Source organism: Bactrocera latifrons, unplaced genomic scaffold, assembly GCF_001853355.1.
Source record: "Bactrocera latifrons isolate USDA-ARS-PBARC rearing strain unplaced genomic scaffold, ASM185335v1 scaffold_188, whole genome shotgun sequence".
Classification (NCBI taxonomy): domain Eukaryota; kingdom Metazoa; phylum Arthropoda; class Insecta; order Diptera; family Tephritidae; genus Bactrocera; species Bactrocera latifrons.
Window position 1 is genome coordinate 537871 of NW_017535385.1, and position 15464 is coordinate 553334.

The following is a 15464-nucleotide window of genomic DNA, read 5'->3' on the forward strand; positions in this document are numbered from 1 at the left end:
TTTCAATTGATAAGTCTGACAGCAGCCAAGGCGGGTAGTTTGGATACACTTTCCGAGTTGGTTTAACTGATAGGTTTAATTTCTTGGCAGTGAGCGAAGCGGGCGAAACACATTCTTTCCAGAACGTGAATTTTCGTAATAAATTTGAACCTTTTGCAAACGTTGTGCCGGCGTAAGTCTTCSTATGATGGAATCCCAAACATACACGCACTTGACACGACTCACGCATGGTCTGTCAAAAARAGGCTATTGAAAAGAGTAGCTCTTTGGATCAACTACATTACCATTCATTTGAGTTTGAAATGGTTTAAAAACTAAGTCAAGTCTGACACGAGTTCATTCATATTTCGTTGCAATGCGCCATTTGAARTCACTTGTGTTCTTTAGGTCAGTTATTCTAGAATTTGTATACTTACATATATTTACGGGCAGGTGGTGATAAATATTTGTCTACAAACRTGGAAGCGTTTCGTCGTTTGTTGGACGTATGCAATGAGTACACTGCTGTTGCTAACTTCGGTCGGCTCGAGCSCACGCCGCATTGTCCTGTCGTGTCTATTCGCGCCTCCGCACTTCGCCACCCTGCATATTMCATACACATATGTATATAGGCTGGTAAGAACGAGCAGGCAGCTTCCACGTTTGTGYACTGTTCACTTCCTGCTTATTCCGTTTTTTAGGCTTTACTAGCTTAACTGGCTGCTGCCGTCTGCCTTTCGTCCATATCGACAGGAAGTTCAATGCTCTGCTATTTCATTAGGATATTAGTACAAACAAGTAACTTGGAATTTGCATACATGCTCTGCGATGTGCTCTTGTTGCACTCGTAAGTGTACTTTGTGTTCCCGGCTGGAAGCTTCTTTTGAATATTGCAGTCATATTCTCGCTGCTTACTTATTCAGAGAAAATAGAGAATAATTGAGGAAATATTAGACTCATACTTGGACGAAGGCGACGTTTTGCTTTGCTTAAATATCTATACTAAACACTGAAATCATTCCTTTATAGAGTTTAATCTTTGTTCCTCCAAAGTTTTTTGTACTAGAACTGGCCTATTYTGATATAATTTGTGTAAGTGGTACAGTTTTTTCTATTAAAGACGTCTTAATCATCTGATCAAAGGTAACTTAGAACTTTCTTCAACAACTTCGACTATAGTTCCGAAGGCTCACTGTCTTCTATTACTCCATTTAGTTATGATAAGGGCTTTAGAAAACATTTAATACGCGGATCATGGCCCTGATTCCTGTGTCTATTTCCCGCTGGGAATTTATGGAAGCAAACACAGGCTTGTGGAATATTCTTGAATAAATGTGAGCAAATCAAGTGAAGCTGAAGAACTCACACACGTTCGCGTCATAAATATGTTTGTTGATGTGTGTACACAAAGCCCACGACAGCAATTGCATTTCATTCCATTCTATTCTGATCGCAAGTATCAACATTGTTGCTTCCGAGCACTATGTGCACACACCCCCTCCATACATATAGRCGAGATTACATATGAATATAGAGTGGATGGCATAGTCAAGCKKTCCGAGCGTACTAAAGTTGAATAGAAAACGAGAAAATTATAATRGTTCGAACAGCCGATAGCCTCTGACACGAGTGCCCTCTGGCGCTCTGTCGCTCTTGCCCTSTGCATTTGCTCTTTCCACCGGWCTGGGGACGTCTTCATGTAGAAAATAAAGCGTATGTGCTGCGCCTGCTCCGCCCCCAYAGTTGTGTTCGTACCCCGCCTACTCGCTCCCGTTGACGTTCCAAAGTTGTAGCATTTTCATTGATAAATATTGATTTCTCTTTTCCTGGCGGAATAATAAAGTGGCTGAAACGCTTTCCATTGAAAAGAGTTTCTGGTTTTGTGCAGATTTGCAATTCAACGCATTCTAACCGGAAAGCAAGTGCTTCCACAAAATGCAACAAAAAAATAAATAAATAAATAAATAAATAAAAAATACAAAAATAAACAGCGACAACAAGTAAAATGCATTTATATATTAATTTCATGCATTGTAATTGATCACAGTTTAAATCCGTACCATTTAATACCGCTTTGAGCTAGCAAACAGGAAGTGAAGTTCAGGGCACAAATTCTCCCTTTTCTTTGCTGAGAGAATAAATCGTATTTCTTCTTTAAGGCTGAACAAAGGACTGGCATAAATAAAAATCGAAATGACATAAAAGATAGGAAAGATATGAAAGAGTGTATTGAATTAAAAAGGTTAACTTTGTCGTTGTCTTCTTATGACTTTTATTATTAGCGAGCAGAGCTCACGTATAACCTGTATAGAAGTAACGAGTCGAAGACTTAAACATACATATATTTAAGGGGCACACATTGTAAGACAACCTAAAACCATCGATTTTTGGAGATTAAATGAAAACACTGTTTTTAAGGGTATATTTATACATGTTTCAAGAATGCACAGTGAAATTTCGAAAAAAAAAAAATTAAATATATTTTGAGTTATGTATACGAGATTTCCGACGGCGATATAAAATGTCCTCCAATGCTGCAGCGATTTTGACCTTCTGYACCTATGAAACCTTAAAAAACGCGTTTAAAAACAGACTGGTGGACCGGATTGAACTGAGTGGCTACCTTTTGCAATTTTAGTATGTTATCGAAATATGAAAAATATAAAATTGATTTTTTAAAACATTCACACTTGATGTAATCCTTATAACCTTAATAATGGGATCCAGATTTGAAGGTGACGGATGGCAGCTATGCGAGTTTGAAACATAGAAGGTAAACCAATTTTTACAAAACAGTTTTCTATTACAATAGCATATCAACGAGTTATTTTTAAAACTGTAAAACTTCTTGTTTTATTATTAAAAATTTGAAAAATAGCTGCCACTGTGGCTAGTTTTTCATTCAGGATAGATTAAAATTTTCCATTTTTAACAATGTTGCCAACGAAAATGCAACTCTCTAAAATTTGAGCTTTAAACGGGAGTTAGCAACAGAATTATCTTCACTAACTCCTGAATTAATTCGCCTTAATGCAGTTAATCCGGATTAACGCTGCCGTCTGCTGATGCTAAWAATCCTTCTTCTAAYCGATTTCGATACCAGATCGCAGATTTAATATAGTCGCACTACCGAAACCGATGACTCATTTCTTCGGTTACATGTGCTCTCAAGAAGATTAAAATGGTTTCTCCCGAATGTTATTATACCGGAAGCGATAGATAATGATTTTTTTTCGTTTTCCATTTAAGAAAAGCATCAGAGCCCAGAATGTAAGTTTTTCTAAAGTGCTCGTTCATTCATATACTAACTACTATGAACAAAAAATATTATGATTTTAAAGTTCTTAATTTATTCTTCAATAAATCCTCATTGCCCACAATATATTTGTACACATATTTTTCAAAACCCCGAAACAGTTGTCAAAATCAATACCGGCGGAGTAGCCTTYAATGCGCGTAGCGATTCACGTTTAATGTCTTCAATTGACTGACAGCGGCTTCCCCGGATCAGTCGATTGAGTTTGTTGAATAGCTAGAGGAAATGGTTGAAAATTTGGCGAAATACTCACGAAGAACCATTGCAGYTTGCGACGGTGCATTATTGTTGTGCAAAAACAAAGCGTTGTCGGCCCATAATTCTAGCCTATTTTTACGAATAAGCTTCAGCTCACCATTGTCACAATGTTCGGCCGGTCGTAAGTATTCAATACTCATCGCTCATAGTCGGAAGGCATTGTTTCACAGACGTTAACTCGTGTTTTTCGAAAAAGTTGAATGATTTTGGAACCAATCGYGTTTTCACTTTTATTAGGCTCAAATTATACTTCAAAATTGTTTTCATTGATTCTTCTGATATTCTAACGAAGCCAGTATGTTCTCTGCCTGTTAATCGTCAATTCTCAAGCACTAGTACCTTTATTTTATTGGAGTGTTGATCATCWGTTGATGTCGATGACCATCTTAGACCTGGTTCGTCATCAACGCGTTCTCGTCCCTCTTTGAATARTTTGTACCAATCAACTACACTTGCTCGCGACAAACAATTATCACCAAAGATCTTTTCCAATTATTTGACGCCGGAAATTTAATTCCGGACACAAATTTTAGAGGAACTTCGTTGCTGCATAACGTGCATCGAATGCACTTCATGTACATTAGAAAGACAAAAGACTAAATATTAATGATTATTTTAATGTGACATYTGGCACAGATGTTACTGACAGTCATACCAACCTAGAAAAMATTATAAAAATCGAAGTTTTTCGGATTAACACTTCACTACTTTTTATTACTTTCTACTTCAGCACTTAAGAAAATAAAAGAAATAAAGTAATTAAATTACACCAGTCCCTACTTCATGCCAACGCCAGCAATCAGCGCCTTCAAGGACAAAGTGAGCTCATAAAGCTTTTGAGTTATAAACTAGACTTAGTACTTAAAGGCGGACACACACATACACACTTGCTTGCAGTAGGAATCAGAGTTTTTTAAAATCAAGCAGATAAGACTGAATGCGCTTTTGTTCATATATATTCATATAGATGTGTACTCACACCACCAATCGGTTGCTCTATTCATAAAGCACAGTTAAGAAAATATACGTAAAAGTATAACAAAGAATTAAATGTCAAATCAGAWGTGACTTAACCTCAATAAAAGAGCTTCGGAACAGCTGCGTAGGCAATCTGATAAGTGAARTCCATGTAAAGTAAAGTAAATAAGTTGTTACAAAATAATATAAAACCCTTTACGTTCATTATAACGGTAGTATAAGTGCCGAAAATATGGATATGGAGTTACAAAATCCCGCCAAGGAAACCGAATTTCMACGGAGATGAATTAACAGTTAAAGAGCTACCAACTGGGAGAAACTTCAGATRGAAAACTGATATGAAAAGTCAATGTGGAGGAGAGAGTGAAAAATAGTGCCCTGCATGTGTAAAAAAATTATAGGGTTTACATGGAGTCTATTGCCTAGCTTCATGCATTGGGGTTACGTAGTGGTCGTCGAGCCAATCTTACTGTAMGTTTTGGTGTAGTGGACCACTGCCAGCAAAATTTCATGTAAAAAACCGTTGAATGGACASAAGGGAGCTTTCGTCTAAGCATCCCCAACTTAGAATTAACTATGATGATGTTGACGAGCAGCATCCCATCATTTTGAAAGACGAGACTTGTGCTTTAATACGAGGTCACTTTTTTTGGCATAATTATGGGCTACATTTTTGMTGCAAGGATCTCACCGATGCCAAGCTGAAAAATTAAACATCGACCATTAAAATCTATGTCAAAATTAAAAATAAAAATAAATATTTCTCACTGCGGACCTCGTTTTAGTACAAAGTTGCAATAGGAGAAATGATTATAAATAGGACACCTGGCAAATGCACTGCACTGCGCTCATAACTGTGCATTCCAAACTTTAAATGGCACCTTTTCATCTACTGCTACCACCACATGCACACATACATACATGCATACATACATACATTTGCAGTTTACCCAGCGCTGCTACGTTTTTACCCTGTCAATTCGCCTTGAAACAAAAATGCTCTTCAACGTCAACATCAGTATGAGCCACCGCATCAAGTCATCAGGGAAATTCACTGTAAACACACATTTAGAGTGAAGTTGAAAAGATGAGCTAGATGCCACAAAAAGCAAAAACAAAAACAAAATAAAAATAAAAGAAGCCAACAACGCAAAGCCATTTAGACCTCTGCAGAGCGGCAGGCAAGAGTGTTTATTATCCCCCATCTTCAAGCCAACCTCCTTGCGCTCGCACGCTCTCATTCCCTCCGCTCTCAGCCGCCACGTCGGTCAAATTGCGCTGGAAAATATGCTGTGAAATTTGTGCGAAACRGCAAAAGCGGAATCTGCGAAATAATCTCAAGGAATTCGTGTTCCAATTTATGCTTACAAAACTTTGCCGCACCACCCTCTGTGCCAACGCCTGAGTGCCTTTGAGGGTTCTGACGTTGTGGGACGGCGCTCTTTTCGGCTTTTCGCCGGGCGGTGGGGGAGAAGTTGAAATGTACTTGGCGACAGCGACCATATCCACGGCGTTGGCGCATCAAAAGCAATTGTTAGATGTTCATCACATAACTTCTTCAACCCCAGTGGGAGGAAGTAAGGAAGTGTGCATACGGCTGTTTTCGAATTTCACAGCACTTAGCCGAGTGCGGCTCCGTATGCTAGGAAATTTCACTGTGTGCGCATATAAAATTGAGGGAGCGACTTGAGGCGGATTCAGCTCAGCTGTGGCGATACTTTTGAAGATTTTGATGCAGCAGAAGGGTGCAAGGAATGCGTCGGCTGAGAAAGCAACCTCATTGTTGTCTCGCTATGAGATGCTTGTTGTCTCAAGTGCCTGCTACGGAATGATGTTTAAGCATATTTCCAGCCCTCGTGTACGTGTGTGTGTGTGTTCTAAAGCATATTTTCACGTACTCTTAAGCATTTCTATATGTACGAACAGATGCACAAGTAGATTGCAGATTGTTGCACRAATGTTGTAAGTTACTGCTTGCACGCCTTCGCTGGCTTCTTTTGTCGCCACAGTGTCATTGCTGTGCTGTTTTGTTGTAGTTTTTGCCGACACTTTTGCTCTGCAGCTGATGGCAAACAATGTCATTTTGTTGCTCTACAAACTGCCAGCAATCGGACYCGATTACTTTATTGCTGTCTGTAAATTGACCGTAAAATCTTCTTTGGCATAGATTCAGCGAATTGAAATCGATTGAAATTGCAACAACCCAATCCACAGGTCAGTCACTCACTCACTCTTGACGGACGTAGATATGTTTCTATACTTGTACATGTATATCAAGCCCTGCAAGAAAGCACGTTCGTTTCAATTCGTTGTCTTCCGAACATAATTTGCTAGTATTACTTGGTCCTGCCACGAAATAAAGGGTCATCTTTTTCGATGTTCTCCACTTTTTTAAACAAAAAAAAACAAAAAAAAAAAACCGAGAAACATTTAACTTGATATGAAAAGTTTATTATCATTCGAAAAAACATGCTTTGCTATTTATTTTTTGAAGAATATCTCTTTCAAATGTTGGCCGCGGCTTCGTCTCAGATGATCCGTCTGTCAAATTTTCGTTAACTCGTTCTAGCATTGTGACTGGTAACTGGCGATCACACCCGTGCTGTTTTGCTCCAAGTCCTGAATCTAAGCGKGATTCTCCGCAATACACTTTAGACTTTACATATCGCCACTGGAAGAAGTTTAACGGCTTGATAACACACGATCTAGGTGGCCAATCGACCGACCCAAAACCTGAAATTATTTGCTCAACAAACTGTTGTAGAGTTCACGAGCTTCAATTTCAGGCGATAACTTTCGCCATTGACAGTTACGCTCTTACCAGCATAATTTTTCAAGAAATATTGAGCGATGGTCRATCTTTTCTAGATGAAATAACAGCTCTTAAATCCCTTCAGATTCCTCTCTTCTTCTCAAGAGCGGCAATTTGACTTGTTTACATATTGATTGAGATAGAAATCGGCCTCATCACTGAAAAAAATTTGGCTCGTAAACGTCTGATCTTCTTGGAACTTCTCAAGAGCCCATAGAGCGAAACGATGTCACTTGGAAAGGCTGTATTTTGTACGCTTTCAATTTAAGATATCGATGTACAAAGCTCCAAGGCCTTCCATACATCAGTACGAGTTGATGCGAAAGTCGCCGAATCGATTCTTCACGGTCTTCGTGTATACTCTCAGCTGTGGCGTGCTGGAAGTGGTCTACTCGGTCGAATATTATCCAATGGATGCTGGGTCTCAAGATGCCTGATGGTGTGAAGTGGCCTTCAGGTACCTTCCATGCCTGAGAAGATATTATCTGAGCGACTTTTTACTGATTTTTTTCTAGATTTATTCAATAAACTTGCAACTATCTATAAAAGAGCTACAAGATTTCGGTGCTATTCGAATCAATCTGTCAAAAAGATGCACACACTGCACTGAAATTAAGACCTTTAAAACAAGAGAGTTGACAGGTGACGCGGTTTCTCGTGATGTGGTGATGCTCTCCGTCGGCTAACAAGGGTCGTGCGCTGTAAAAATTTCCTACAGTCTTATTGGCAACTACCGTTGTGCACTTGGCCATTAAATTAATTTATGGGATAAATTTGTGATACCTAAATTCTTACAAACACACTTTCTTACGAACGATACATACATACATATGTGCATAGCGGTAATTGTGTGAAATTTATTGCAAAATTAATAGTCTTACACCGCAAACAAAAGATACAGTGATCTATTAGTGCAATTGGACTAAGAATAGTGACCCACAAACGACAGCAATAATTCTATGCACCGCTGAATGGACGGAGAGGTGAATAATGCGCCACGAAATAAATTAAATTTTACTGAACCATAACGGAACACGATAAAAAATTAGTGCTGAGAGCAAGAAATGATAAGATGAAATGCATCACTGAAATCGCGCCCGGCTGTTACTAATTCTCTGCAGTTAATAAAACATAACCGTTAACATACACGTTACTTTAACCCCGTTCATATTTCGGGCCTCAGTTCAAACCACCGGAAATGTACTCCCAAGTGTTCACAGAAATGAAATTACACATGTAGCAGAGGAAAACATAAAATAATAATAATAATAATAAACGAAAATGCATAAGAAACTAAAAACCAAAACCGAACACTTACGACTTGTCGGCTACTAGCAGCTCGTAACGTTTTATTGTTCTTATGAATTACACACAATACGAGTGAAATCATACTGAAAATAAATGCATTAAAAAGCGGTGGCAATCAATTATCTTTAGCGGCAATCAAAACTGATTGTTGGAAGTTATCACTTTTATGCATTTCTTGCTGTTCGATTACCCGATTGAAAGAATGCAGAAGCCACGAACATAAAAATATTTGTGTTTGTGCATCGGCAGGCATTTGCTGTCGTATTTATGCTTGTATATTGGTTGTTGTTGCACACCGGTGTACTTTGTGGCTTTCGAATTACAAAAGCCTCGGTTAGCTATGCAGCCATTGCAACATTTCTATTATCTCACCCGCTCCCAAATGCATTAAAATGTCATTGCTGCGCCAGCAAACTCATAAAGTATTCAATTTATGGCAACACTACCGAGTTACGATCGGCCGCTTCGGCGGCATGGCGGTGTCAATCGGGTGCGCACATAATCAAATCATTGAAGSCAACACTGCACATATCACCAGATATATGTATATGTATGTATACATACAAAAAATGTATATACAATGTCTATATGTTTTGATTTCGATTTTTTTTTTTTTGTATAAAAACCGATAATTGTAAACACTCGCGCTTGTTGTGAGCGCTGGAAATGATAGATATCTACTGGAGTGATTGATTTTTCATGTGCATTGCACCTACTAAGCCTCTATATGCTTGTAAATATTTATCAGAAAAGGTGCATAAAACCATAAAAATGGACACAGTTTTTGGGTTATCTTTTCAACATCGCCCTGTGTTTGCGTTAGCTAATGAAAATGCCAGCTCTAATTTTGCAATAAACATTGGAAAAGTATTCACTTCATTGAAAAATTCTCTACTTTGCTTTATTAGCTAAATCATTTGGTGTAGGTGTAAATAAATTCTGGAAACATTTATTTCTTCTGTCGAAAGTACGAGTAGTTAGGAAATATGCGAACGGCTCATTTTCTATGTTTTAAGCGCTTAGTTGTTTCAGTCGATGTGTGAGAGCTTTTCGGCGGTTGGTTTTCCTGACTTCTTGAAAGACAATTGGCAAACAATTGGTTGTGTACCACTCAGAAGTGAAAGCTCTGGATTGTTTTAGTTTTAGGGTTGCTACATGTTTAGTTATTCCATAAAATCAGGCAACCATTTGCTTGAAAGTGCTTTGTGCGTGTGCAGTTTTCGTTACATTTGGCTCATTTTGATATACCCACATAGTCGACTGGTGTTTACGTTCGGACATAATCCACAATTCTTCACTTTTTATGACATGATTGACGCTTTTCGAAGTACCGTTATAGTATTTTTTTGTTTTTTTTTTATTTTTTTATTTTTTCTATTTTTTCGACCAACAATCCGAGGCTTCTTTTGAGCAATCGACAAATTATGTGAGATCTCACCAAATGTTCATACAATATTGARTCTATGCTGGTCCCACTTATGCTTACAGTTGTCTCAATGCCTCGACCAAATCAACATACCATCGTTAAACAAGGATGAAGATTCATCGTCAAAAATTTAAGTTCATCGATGCACTGYTGCTGAGATAATTCCTGTTGAAAGTTTTAATTTAATTTTTTGTGCGAGGTGAAGATTTTAAGTTACTGTAAACAACCCAACTAGCGCTCGCATGTCAAAACGTTCTGGGTATGTATAACATCAAAAATGTCAAACTTTATCACAAATTTTTGACTTGCCAGAAATATAAAAGGCAGCCGGCGTATTTTATAGTGTATCCGACGTTTCTTTCTGGGTTTTACAAATTTTGTGGCAAACTTAATATACAGGTTATAAATACACATATGATACTATTTACTATTCTATTGAGACCCAAATCTCGGCAATGCTCGTGATCTTAGACGTTGCAGCAACGTTCTGGGGCACTCAGTGTCGAAACCAAGAAAAAAGTTCCCATAAACATCTATCTTGCTTGGAAGCGTCGTGAAACCGGTCCAAACGGATACATCAAATCGACAATAACGAGGAGTAGGTTCTTCCAAGCTTCAAAAATTCTTAAGTTAAATTTGAATTTTTTGGAAAACGTTTTCTTGCGCTGCTACAAAAACCACCAAAAAATATCGTCTCTTTGGCAATATCGTTAACGTTCTTGCCTTTAGATCATGTGATAATGTGAGGTCATTTTGTATGTATGTATTGAATACTGTTATTGCCTAGGTTTGTTTTTTAGATTTATGTAAATGATGAATAATCGATCCGTCATACCTCACTTCTCGTAGTAAAACCTCTCTCATCCTTTACATTTATTTATTTAATTCGAAATTTACCAAGGTCATATCTTGGCACATAACATTACATACCACGCACGTTTAATTTATTTAATTTGAATGTTCATTAAATAAACGGATAATCTAGTGTTGCACCCCCGCCTGTCACCGCTGCTAATCGAACCCACGTCGTTTGCGATCTCTCGGCTTTATTGTTGCAATAAGTAGAAATTGAAAGCTCACTTCCTGGCTCTACAAACGTTCATTAATATTTACACAAAAAATGTAATAGCAAATAAATACAATGCTGCACTCTCGTTTTCCATTTTCTTCAGCTTTGTTTTCCGCCCCACCCACTCAGCTCGCCCATACGGCCTCCCGTTCTCAAACCATTAATGTATTCAAGACGCGTGTCACGCGAGTAGAATTCTAGAGAGTTGCGTGTCTGCCTGTTTGCGTGTTTGCTGGCTCTGAAAATGTCACTGCCACCAGCAGCAGAGGCAGGCCTCCACAAAGGCCGCATCAGCGTTATGGGGCTATCAGTATCTCTGCGTAAGCCTACCATTATTTTTCCTTTCAAATCCGCTTTATTCGGCACATTTTGGCATTTTTACTTTGTTTCTTTTATTTTTATGTTTGGTTTCCTTTCGTTCGGCCTTTCCTTTATTTATGCCTTATTTATACCTTTTAGCATATTGCTTCACACCTCCGCACACCCTTGCATATGTGTTTGGTAGAAATTCGCCACGTTCTCGCTGAAGGTGTGTCAAGTAAACTCACATTTTTTTATTTGAGGAAATAAAATTTCATTTCATTCCTTTCTTCTGATTCCTTTATGTAACTGTCTAATTGACCGGACACTGCTTTAAGCTCCCAAAGGGTTGTCATGTCTTGAAAGCAGAGCAGTTGAGTAATAATACTTGTTATGACAAATTTTAGGTTTCTTTTATTCAAATCTTCTAAAATAACTTCTCATTTGTTTATTTATTTTTCTATAATCATACTCATGTACTTTTGTATGTATGTTAGGTACATAAGTAGGTTGGTTAGCTGGTAATATTCTGCTTTTTATTTAATGAACAATTCCATTTTGCTTGTTTGGTCGCCTGCTGAGTTGTGAAGTGTTTTCCTGCATAAAAATCAATAGCAACTCGCTTCTATCATTGGCTTGCGCGTGTGGGCTTCGTATGCTTTATGCGCTTGTATGAGTGTGTGCGTGTGTGTATATAGAGTTTGCCTTGCAACATATTCCATATTATTCTTTTTAACTTTTGTATTTTTATACTTTTTATAGTGCGCACTTATCTACATTTCGTTCATGTAAAATATATGTATGTGTGTGTGTCTTCAAGTACTTAACACTAATGTAATTTTTATGCTTATGTTAACATTAAGCGTCCATTTGACTCGCTTTAGTGTGGACCAGCTGAGCCTTAATGGTTTTACTGAAACACTCATATGTGGGTAGATAATAATATTTATTGGAAAGAAATTTTAAAGCATATTCTATCGCACTCGCCCTGATGTTAGCTAAATGTTTTCGAAATGAAACTGAACTCAGCAAGGATCGAAAGCGATGATGAGATCATCTCCTTACCTATGTTGTGACGGGGTTTTAAATAAGAGCGCTACAAAAGTATTTTTGAATAAAACAAAAACGTTTTGGGATATTAATGAAATTCTTTATTCCTGTGAAAGTACATTCGATGCCATTATGTATGAAACTCGACTTCTTATGCGGGGCATAGACCATAGACTTGGCGGAGCTCCACAGGAAATAGTCTAACGGTGTCAAATCGCACGACCAAGGCGGCCAATTCGCCATTTCGTGRGATAACACGTTCATCAAACTTCATCGGTTGTGATATTCGCTGTGTGGCTTGTGGTGCCGTCTTGTTGGAACCACATATTGTCCAAGTCCATTTCATCCAATACGGACAAAAAATATTCGGTTATCATAGAGCGTTAGCTAATTCCATTCACAGTAATGTTCCCGACTTGATCATCACGGAAGAAGTACGGCCCACAAACCGCACCAAACCGTAMTTTTTTCAGCATGAAATGGTGACTCATGGAGTACGTGTGGATTGCTGACTGAGCAATAACGCGTACTTTGCTTAYTGCCGAAGCCATTCAGCCAGAAATGAGCCCCTTCGCTGAAGATGATTTTTCGATGAAATTCCGGTTCATTTTCAAGTTGTCCTCTGCCCTTCTTTGGTCAAATCGAACTTGTAAATATGTAGGTCAAGATCTTTTCTCGAAATTCGCCACAAAGACGTCACAGAGTTGCCCAACGCTTGAGAACGAGGTGTGAGAGACTGATTTAAGTCTTCCTCAATTGTTGCGCTAGCGGCAGCAACATTCTCTGCACTACGGGCACTTCTTTGTCTCACTGGCATGGGAACTTTTCGTACTGTTTCAGTGGATTCAAGTTTTTCCACTAGACGCTCAATAGTTGATCTGACAAGACGATTATGACAGCCTAAAATTGGACGTATCGGTCTTAAAGTTGATGCCACTGACTCCGAATTTCGGTATTAAATTTTAATGATTTCGACACGCTGTTGGATCGTATATCTTTCCATGATGAAATTACAAACCTTACTAATGAGAAATGTCAAAAGAGCAGGAAAAAATATGGCGTCGTTTGCTGTCCCTATCGGTCTACTTTTGTAGTATCCCTATTGAAAAAAACCCTTTAGTTATGTCGTTTCTGTTCGTTTAGCTTTCAACTGTTTTTAAGCTTTCAAATGCCGTTTCTTGGTCTGTAATATAAAATGACATGGTATATAAAAATAATTTATACATACATATCTATATATGTATATGATTCTAAAAAATATGCGAAAGTAATTATGTTTTCTAAAATCTGTTTTTTTTTTCTTTACAGTGTTACAATATACTGTTAGTAAAAAGGTAAGCAAACTTGCAGTGAATCTAATACCAAATTTCAATACTTATGTATATTTAGGTAGTGCATAACCTTCGCTTGAAATCAGCTGATTATGCGCGCAGATCAGACCATCTCTATGATTACTTTATTATTTGAGCAGACTTAATGGTGTCCAACTTTATCAGAGCCATTGCTGTCTTGCCAAATGTGGCCGCAATCAAGCAGCCATCTAACAAGCCGTCCATTCCACCAAAGCAGCTTTCAATTTCAGCGAGAAAAAATTAAAACCGCTTTCTTTCATGAACAGTTACAGCGGTAGTAGCATATTTGTCTGTCCGTCTGTGGATTATTGCTCGTTGTTATCGTTAGTTACTGTTTCTACTGCGGCGCTTGYTGTTGTTGSAGCCACTTTTGCTGTTTCGCTTTTCACCGCTGCCGTTGCTGCTGCTGGCGATGCTATCGCTGGCGCTGATGCTTTTGATGATTCCGTGCCTCCACTGCATCCACACCCAACAACCGCCACACACACCCACATACATACGTGTCTACGTACATGCGTTTTTCTGCCGATTATATCTGTGCACCGGTGTGTCTGTAGAGCCATTTGTTCGCAAGCACAAAGAATCCATCATCACACCGCTGCTGCTTGTGCTGCTGCTGTTTTGTACGCGTTGTGCCGAGCAGATTTCAACATGTGTGCCAAAGTGGCCATTAAATTGCGCTCCAGTTCAAAACAAAACGAAACTCAACAAGCAGCCGGCACACCAGCGAGGCCCAAACAAAAGCAAAGAGCAAGCAACAATATAGTGGAACAAGAGTCTGGAAAACGCTACTCCAAAAATGCTAAAAAACGAAGAAGCGTGAAGCTGTAATTCGCTTACTTCTACCAACATACACACACACGTGTGCTTCATACTGGAGCTCTGGCAGGCAGCTTCTGTTGAAAAAATAACACATCATAAAGTACATTTTTTAATAATTAATGCTCGTACTTTTTATGTATAAACATACATATGTATATCATGTATGGTGTAGGTGCATGTGTATGTGTGTGAGAAGTGGTCATAAAGGCATAAACTGTGATTTTAGAACTGCCGCTTGTGTTGTTGTTGAGTGTGTGAAAACTTGAACGTAACAATAAAATAAAATGATACTCGACTCTAAACTCGTGAGTTACGCGCACATTCGTTTTTGTGTCGTCTACAGCAAACAGTCGGTCACRAAAGTATGGCGATAACAGCGGACAAGCTTTATTACTGAATCAGTCTCACTTAAGCCAAGCGCACTAGTTTTGACTTAGGAAAAATTGTTTWGTCAGTTTGATAATTTCTCGCCAATACAGAAGAAGATAATTTTCCGTAAATATTCGGAGAAGTTTTTTAGCTACAATCACACAAGTGTGGAATGCATACCGTTAACCTGTTAACACAGACCTCTAAGCCTTGTCTGCATTGAAAGGTTTTTAAAACATTGGCTCATCACCGTACCCACAAAATATTTTTAACGACCTTTAGGGAYTACCTGGGTTTTGACGGCCGAAAAGTGCCTATTTTCACCATTTTTTTATACTCTCGCAACAAAGTTGCTAAAGAGAGTATTATAGTTTTGTTCACATAACGGTTGTTTGTAAGTCCTAAAACTAAAAGAGTCAGATATA

At 38.4% G+C, this 15464-nt stretch overlaps 1 protein-coding gene across 6 annotated transcripts in view; it reads left to right on the forward strand.

Annotated features, from left to right (window-relative positions):
• The window catches only part of LOC108967441 (tyrosine-protein kinase Src64B), a 68783-nt gene that overhangs the window by 11769 nt on the left and 41550 nt on the right, over positions 1–15464 (forward strand). For 5 of the 6 annotated variants that reach the window (XR_001993260.1, XM_018930849.1, XM_018930853.1 and 2 more), the window contains exon 3: positions 13805–13830. The exons of the other annotated variant lie outside the window; for it this stretch is intronic. The gene's annotated coding sequence lies outside the window, so the exon portion shown is untranslated. The remainder of the gene's footprint in view (positions 1–13804; positions 13831–15464) is intronic. 6 annotated transcript variants of the gene reach the window in all.